The sequence below is a fragment of the Macaca nemestrina genome, chromosome 11, assembly GCF_043159975.1.
Source record: "Macaca nemestrina isolate mMacNem1 chromosome 11, mMacNem.hap1, whole genome shotgun sequence".
Lineage (NCBI taxonomy): Eukaryota > Metazoa > Chordata > Mammalia > Primates > Cercopithecidae > Macaca > Macaca nemestrina.
In genome coordinates, this window is record NC_092135.1 from 126,066,744 (window position 1) to 126,073,488 (window position 6,745).

Below are 6,745 nucleotides of genomic sequence, written 5' to 3' on the forward strand. Positions count from 1 at the left end.
GATCAACTGACAGCTTGCACTGTGCACTTGGAAAAGCCACAGACACTCAATGCCAGCCTGTGAAAGTTATACCCTGCAAAGCCACAGGGGTGGAGCTGCCCAAGGCTATGGGAGCCCACCTCTTGCATCAGTGTGACCTCGAAGTGAGACATGGAGTCAAAGGAGATCATTTCAGAGCTTTAACATTTGACTACTCCACTGGATTTCAGACTTGCCTGTAGCCCCTTTGTTTTGGTCAATTCGTCCCATTTGGAACAGCTGTATTTACCCAATGCCTGTAGCCCCATTGTATCTAGGAGGTAACTAACTTGCTGTTGAGTTTACAGACTCATAGGTGGAAGAGACTTGCCTTATCTTAGATGAGACTTTGGACTTGGACTTTTGTGTTAATGCTGGAATGAATTAAGACTTTGAGGCCAGGTGTGGTAGGATATGCCTGTAATCCCAGCACTTTGGGAGGCCAAGGCAGGCAGATTACTTGAGGTCAGGAATCGAGACAAGCCTAGCCAAGATGGTGAAACCCCATCCCTACAAAAATACAAAAAATTAGCTGGGCATGGTGGTGCATGCCTGTAATCCCAGCTGTTTGGGAGGCTGAGGCAGGAGAATCACTTGCAGCTAGGAGGCAGATGTTGCAGTGAGCCAAGATCATGCCACTGCACTCCAGCCTGGGTAACACAGCAAGATTCCATCTCAAAAAAAAAAAAAAAAAAAAAAACCCAAAACAAAACGAAAAAACCTTTGGAGGACTCTTGGGAAGGCATGATTGGTTTTGAAATGTGAAAGGGACATGAGATTTGGGAGGGTCCAAGGGCAGGTGGAATTATATGGTTAGGCTTTGTGTCCCCACCCAAATCTCAGGGGAGTGGTTTCCCCCATGCTGTTCTCTGATAGTGAGTTCTTATGAAATCTGATGGTTTTCTAATCAGCTCTCCCGCCCTTAGCTCAGCACCCCTTCCTGCTGCCTTGGGAAGGTCCCTTGCTTTCTTTTAGCCTTTTGCCACGATTGTAAGTTTCCTGGGACCTATCCAGCCATGCTGAACTGTGAGTCAGTTAAACCTCTTGCCATTATACATTACCCAGTCTTGGGCAGTTCTTTATTGCACTATGAAAATGGACCTTTTATCACCTAAAGTGGATTCCAATTTGAAACTTACCATGTTGATGCTGAATACTCATTTCCAGTGATGCTAGGTAAGCACCAGCATGTGGTTACTGCTGGGATAAATAAGTGCACCGTAGTTCTAAGAAGATATGCTTTGTGGAGCATATTTTCACAAGTAATTATTAGTAAATATGTCTGAACTTGTCAGGGTGAAAATATAGGAGAGCATTACATTTGCATTTTAGCATTTATGTCTTTTCTAAATAATAACAATTTATCATTTATGCTTAGCACATTTATATTAAAAAAGATTTAGCAGGAGGGAGGTGAGGGTTGAAAAATTACCTATTGGGTACAATGTTCACTACTGGGGTGACAGATACACTGAAAGTCCAGACTCCATCACTACACAATATATGCATGTAAGAAACCTGCACTTGTACCCCCTACATCTACTTTTAAAAAAAGAATCTGAGAATAATCTACTTTGAGAATAGGAGAGAATTATCTTTTTCCTTTTTTCTTAAATTAGAACAAAATTTATTAGTTAATTATCTAGATCTGTTTTGCTACAACTTTGGAATGGTGTGACCAAACAAATCAATGCTCCTGGCTTGTTGCATTGGTTTTCTAAAAATGGAGTGAAGAGAAGTAAGAGGACTTACATTTCTATTGCTTTAATTTCTTATGCAATAGTGATGTTGATTTTTCAGAGCATGTCTCCTCAAAATAGTCCACATCTTCTGTCATCACAATCCTAACTGGAGAAAACTTAGAATTTAAACATCTTTTTAAGTTTTTGATTCTGAGTGATATGGTTTGTCTGTGTCCCCACCAAAATCTCATCTTGAATTCCCACCTGGTGGGAGGTAACTGAATCATGGGGGCAAGTCCTTCCCATGCTGTTCTCATGATAGTGAATAAGTCTCATGAGATCTGATGGTTTTAAAAAGAGAACTTCTCCTGCACAAGTTTTCTCTCTTTGCCTGCTGCCATCCATGTAAGATGTGACTTGCTCCTCCTTGCCTTCCACCATGATTGAGGCTTCCCCAACCACATGAAACTGTAAGTCCAATTAAACCTCTTTCTTTTGTAAATTGCCCAGTCTTGAGTATGTCTTTATCAGCAGCATGAAAACAGGCTAATACACTGAGGAAAGGGAGAAGTAAAGGTATTTACATTTGCCATTAAATGTCTAATATGTGGCAAGTAGTTTATAAAGGTTATCACTTTTAAACTTTGCAAACTCTCTGGAATTTAAGAATCTAGCTAACCAACACTAAATAACACAACTAGTGATGACAGAGCACAGATTTGAACCCTAAAATGTCGGCTTTAAAATCTTGTATACTTTCCAATATACTGTACTACCTCCACTAGTTAAGAATCACCCCTCATGTTGAAATGTAATATAGATGGCCTTGAGATGCCAAAAATGAGATATCTATATCTATAGCTATGTCTATATCTATAGTTTTTTAGTGTTCAATACCTTTTTTCTTCTTAATGTTACAACTTCTTAAGGATAGAGTCAATGTTTCATGCTCTTTATATCTGCTGCAAACATTGGTTAGACTTGTCAAGAGCACAGTGCCTTGATGGTGTCTGATAGACTAATTGCTTACAGTTCATTGTTAATCCCCACGCTTCTTCATTTCCTGGGTTCAAATAAGGTCAATATTAATAATAATCGCTCAAATTCCACTGCCTTCTTCACTTGTATTCTGAAGGACCTCAATTTAAAATCTCTCCTAATGATTTCCAGGGACCCATGGAGATGTTTCATGCCAGTGCAGAGTTTAGTTGTTTAGTTCTAGACTGCCTTGACTATGTCCTTGGACTGAATCTGAGAAATACCACTCACTCTGTGATATGGTTTGGCTCTGTGTCCCTACCCAAATCTCATCCTGAATTGTACTCCCATAATTCCCATGTGTTGTGGGAGGGGCCGAGTGGGAGGTAATTGAGTCATGGGGACTGGTCTTTTCCATGCTATTCTTGTAATAGTGAACAAGTCTCATGAGATCTGATGGTTTTAAAAAGGGGAATTTCCTTGCACAAGATCTCTCTTCTCTTGTGTGCTGCCATGTGAGACGTGCCTTTCACCTTCTGCCATGATTGTGAAACCTCTCCAGCCACATGGAACTGTAAGTCCATTAAAACCTCTTTATCTTCCCAGTCTCAGGTATGTCTTTATCAGCAGTGGGAAAACTGACTAATACACTCTGCAAATCATTCATTCACCTGGTATTTTTACTTTTTTTTTCCTTTTTGATTCACCACCAAGAGTCATAGCAGCCAGTATTTGCTTGCATGTGTGTTTTTGCTTTTTCTTTTTTTTTTTTTCTTTTTTTTTTTTGAGACACAGAGTCTCACTCTGTCACCCAGGCTGGAGTGCAGTGGCATGATCTTGGCTCACTGCAACCTCCGCCTCATGGGTTAAAGCAATTCTCCTGTCTCAGTATCTGGAGTAGCTGGGATTATAGACAAGCATCATCACACCCAGCTAATTTTTTGTATTTTTAGTAGAGATGGGGTTTCACCGTGTTAGCCAGGCTGGTCTCAAACTCCTAACCTCAGGTGATCCACCCGCCTCGGCCTCCCAAAGTGCTGGAATTACAGGCATGAGACACCATGCCCAGCTGCAGCCAGTATTTTTTAATGCTTCCTTAGTATGTGGTACCAGTTACTGGGAATAGGTAAAGGGTAGGTTTTCCAGAGTTTCCAAAGCTGCAAGGCCTGACGATAAGTGGCCTTTTCCTTATACTTCTGTGTCTCATGAAAGATGAATGTAGCTCCTTCAGGTTTTATCTACAACCTGCCCTCTTCAGGGCTTAACTACCTGTTTGTGAGAGTTAGAGTAAGGAGCAAGTATTTTACTATCCTCTATAAATTCCTCGCTCCTTGCAAATCATCTCCACTAAAACCTCACCATTGCATCAGGTGCCCTCAGACATGCTTCAATCTCTAGGTACCTTGGTATCTAGGTTTTAAATATCTAGTATATTAGAACTAGGTATCCAGGTACGTAGATATCTAATGTATTGCAAAGGAAAGGTTTCAACATATTTGATTTGGGGTACCATATTGTTTTACACAATTAAGTTGGCATATGTTTGAATTCCCACAACTCTCATTTAATATTCCTATCCAGCTTTACAATGTATCTGCCTTCTTCCTATTCAAAGTTTAGCATTTCCTTCATCTAGGAGCTTGTTAGAAATACAGAAATCTGGTTATTACTCCAGGCTTACTGAATTGGAATCTGAACTACTGTTGACAATTCCACTAGTTAACATCAAAGTAATTCGTATGCATGCTAAAGTTTAAGAGCTTATGATTCTTATTAGTCTACCATGCCCTGAACTTATTAGGTAATGATGAGCTAGGTAGTTTGAACAAAACCGCCAATGAAACAACTAAAATGAACTGGATAAAATACAAAATGATCTTAAGGAAGTCTCAGACTGAAAGACTTCTCATGTGCCTGGCAGAAGCAAACAAAAATTGCCACAAGGGAATGGTTTCATCATCACAGGACTAAAATTACTTATGTAGATAGTTTTTAAAGTAGATATCTAACACGCTGTCAAAGATACCAGATGCTCAGAGAACCTAGGGGACATGAATGAGGTCCAGCAAAACAACAGGCCACAGCAATAGACTTTAGATCAACAAATTATTAGATACAAACCAAAAGACAACTGACTATGCTTATTTGAAGAAATATTTAAAATATCTAAACTTGGGTTCAGCCTCCATGACTCACATCTGTAATGTCAGCACTTTGGGAGGCTGAGGCATGCAGATCACTTGAGGTCAGGAGTTCGAGACCAGCCTGCCCAACATGGTGAAACCCTGTTTGTACTGAAAATACAAAAATTAGCTGAGTGTGGTGGCGCACACCTGTAGTCTCAGCTATTCAGAGGTTGCAGTGTGCTGAGATCGTGCCACTGCACTCTAGCTTGGGCAACAAAGGGAGACTCTGTCTCAAAAAACAATCTATACTTGGAAATGTATTTAGTGAATAGGGAGCTATAATAAAAAGTGACATAATAGACTTTTTAAAGAACCAAATAGAGCTTCTACAACTGAAAAACAATAACTGAAATTTAGACACAATTGATGAGTTTAACAGCAGGCTAAGCTGAAGAGAGAACGTGTGAACTGGTAAATGGTCAGAAGAAATTATCTAGCATGGAGAGATACTAGAAGAGTGGATGAAATACAGTGGAAAAATCTGCCATGCTTAATTGGAGACATGGAAAGAAAGAGTGAGAAGGTATAGAAATGGCTGAGAATTTTTCAGAACTATTTAAGAAACTACCCACAGATTCAAAACGTTTATTAAATGCTATGTATAATTTTAAAAAAGCATACCTACACACATAGTAGCTGAAACATCCGAGAAAAATCTGGCAATCTATGCTTGAAGAGGAATAAAGGCAAATATTACTGTTACTATGTGGCATAAGACACCACTGAAAACATAACAGCACAAAACAACAATCTTATGCTAACAAATTCTGGGTGGGTTAGGAATTTAGATAAGACAGAGCAGGGGTAGTTTATCTCTGCTCAATGGCATGTGCGAGTGGGATGGATGACTTGAAAGCTAGGCTCACTAGGATTGTCAACAGGAATGCCTACTTGGTTTCTCCAACATGGTAGTTTTGGGCTGATCTGTTTTGTTTTTAAACATGGCAGATGGATTCCTTCATGGTGAACGCCCAAGAGCAACAGGCAGAAGATGCACTGTGTTTGATGGCCTAGCCTTAGGAGACACATTGCCTCACTTCAACCAAACACTTTTGTGTAAAGAAGTCAGAACCCCACCTAAATTCAAGCTTAGCGGGCATAGACACTAGTGAATTGGATAAGTGTCAAAAAATCAGCTGCATTAAAAAAAAATCACCTTGAGCTGGGCACAGTGGCTCATACCTGTAATGTCAGCACTTTGGGAGGCTGAGGCATGTGGATCATTTGAGCCCAGGAGTTCAAGATCAGCCTGAGCAACATGGTGAGACTCCCTCTCTAAATAAAATAAAATAAAAATAAAAAATCACCTTATGAAAACTAGGAAAAGCTATATGCACACTAAGGACAAATCTCCTGAGTAGCATGAATTACTGCAATAACTTAACCAAGTTGTCTGATATGATTTTCATGGTGTTTATTGAATACCTATTTTAATAGATTTATGGAGCTACCAGTTACTAGAGGAGAAATCCCTGGCTTATGCAAATTTCATTCTGCAGCAAAATACCAAGACTTCTTGGAGGGACTTTCAATCACTTTAACTGTTGAGCTCCAATATTAGTTGAACTATATAAACAGATGGTCAGAATGATCTTCTCAATATTTAGAAAGAAATACATTTTAGTCCCAGGAAACCCTAATTCAATAGAACCATGTGAAATGCCACAAATACTTAGTGAACAAGTTAGAAAAATGGAAAATAAAAATAAAGAAAAAAGCCCATTTATCCTGACCAATCAATTTAATTAGACCACCATAGTCAACAAAATCTAGCCCAACCCTCTAGATTTGGTCATATGTTAACCCTTAAATCAACCTCTTGGCCAAAGAAATAGAATGCAGTGACTGGTTTGACCTAGGTACATATCAACCCCTACAGGC